At 41.7% G+C, this 2,294-nt stretch overlaps 1 pseudogene; it reads left to right on the top strand.

Moving 5' to 3' along the window:
* Positions 1–1,024: 1,024 nt before the first annotated feature.
* On the top strand, positions 1,025–2,032 carry LOC148124264 (uncharacterized; annotated as a pseudogene).
* Positions 2,033–2,294: the final 262 nt, after the last annotated feature.

Raw genomic sequence — 2,294 nt, forward strand, 5'->3', positions numbered from 1 at the left:
CAGGAAACATCAGTGAATGGTTAACAGCTGGGAAAACTGAATTGATACCGAAGGATCCAGAAAAATGGGCAACACCTGCAAATTAAAGGCCAATAACATGTCTGTCAACCATGTTCAAGCTGCTGACCAGCATCATAGCTGACAGGATCCAGGACTACCTAGAAGCAAATAACATCTTGCCAGTAGAGCAGAAAGGAAATAAACGAGGAAGCAGAGGCACAAAAGATCAGCTCCTAATCGACAAAATGATTTTAGAGAACTGCAAAAGCTGAAAAACAAATCTGCATACAACTTGGATTTACTACAAGAAAGCATCTGATTCACTACTGCACAGCTGGATCATCAAGTGCTTGGATGTCATTGGAATATGCAAGTGCATTGGTATTTCCACTGCAAATGCAATGAACTGTTTATTGGAAGTGAAAGCTACGGACTGGTCAATATCAAAAGAGGGATTTTCCAGGGTGATTCTTTGTCACCTCTGCTGTTCATCATCGCCATGACCCCCCCTGTCAACAATTTTACAGAAAACTAACCTGGGTTATCAAACTGCTTAACATTCACAGAAAATGTCTCACCTGCTGTATATGGATGATCTGAAGTTATACGGAAAATCAGAAATTGAAATCCAGTCACCGACCAATACAGTTCGAATTTTCAGCACTGACATCAGCATGGAGTTTGGTCTGGACAAATGTGCCACAGTGGCACTGAAGAAAGGGAAGATCGTAGAAAGTGATGGAATTGAAATGCCCGTGGGCAAACCATCAAGTGCCACCAACCCGAAGCCTACAAATACCTGGGCATACTGCAGCTGGATAATATCAAGCATGGGCAAGTGAAAAATGTGGTCAGCAAAGAATACACACAAAGGGTCAGAAAACTTCTAAAAAGCAAAGTGAATGGTGGTAACACCATCAAGGCTATAAATACTTGGGCCATACCCCTCATCAGATATACTGCTGGAATTGTAAACTGGACACAGGCAGAGCTGGATAGCTTGGATAGGAAAACAAGAAAAATGATGACCATACACTATGTGCTGCATCCGCATAGTGACATCAACAGGCTATATTTGCCCAGAAAAGCTGGCGGCAGAAGACTTTTGCAAGTGATGCAGAGCGTCAAAGAAGAGAAGCATGCTCTGGCAGATTATGTGAAAGATAATGTTGAACCAGCTTTGATGGAGGTCAAAAAGAGGAAGCTGCTCAAAGTGTAGCAAACCTAGAATCAATATAGAAAAACAGCGATGCAAACTCAGGCTGACAGCTGGTGTAACAAAGCACTGCACGGACAGTTCTTGAAAAGATCCAAGGAAAAGTAGATAAGGAAAAGACCTGGTTATGGCTGACCAACAGAAACACTGAAGAAAGAAACAGAAGGCCTGATTCTTGCGGCCCAAAAACAATCCATCAGAATAAATGTAATCAAAGCCAGAATAGAAAAATCTGCTGATGACCCCAAATGCAGATTCCGCAAAGAAGCGGATGAAACCATTGATCATATACTGAGCTGTTGCAAGACAATAGCTCAGACTGACTACAAACAAAGTCACAACACAGTTGCTCATATGGTCCCCTGGAACTTGTGTCACAACCACCATCTGCCTGTAGCAATGAACTGGTGGGATCATAAGTCTGAAAAAGTGGTTGAAAATGAGCATGCAAAACTACTGTGGGACTTCCGAATACAGACTGACAAAGTTTTGGAACACAATACCCCAGATATCACAATTGTGGAGAAGAAAAAAGTGTGGATTGTCGACATTGCCATACCTGGTGACAGCAGAATCGACGAGGAACAATTTGAAAAAGTCACCAGATATCAGGACTTGAGAATCAAATTGCAGAGACTCTGGCATAAACCAGTGCAGGTGGTTCCAGTGGTAATCGGCACACTGGGTGCTGTGCCTAAGTACCTAGGCATGCACTTAAAAACAATTGGTGCTGACAATATCACCATTGGTCGGCTGCAGAAGGCCACCTTACTTGGACCTGCTCGCATAATCCACCAATACATCATGCAGTACTAAACACTTGGGAAGTGTTTGATTAGTGATTTGCGATACGAAATCCAACATGGTTATCTTGTTTGCTGTGTATACTGTCATATTTGTGTATAATAATAATAATAATAATAATAATAATAATAATAATAATAATAATAATAATAAGGAGGAGGAGGAGGAGGGAGGAGGAGGAGAAGGAGGAGGAGGAGGAGGAGGAAGAAGAAGAAGAAGAAGAAGAAGAAGAAGAAGAAGAAGAAGAAGAAGAAGAAGAAGAAGAAGAAGAAGA

This window comes from Pseudonaja textilis, chromosome Z, assembly GCF_049901715.1.
Source record: "Pseudonaja textilis isolate UNSWEBS1 chromosome Z, rPseTex1.2, whole genome shotgun sequence".
Classification (NCBI taxonomy): Eukaryota; Metazoa; Chordata; class Lepidosauria; order Squamata; family Elapidae; genus Pseudonaja; species Pseudonaja textilis.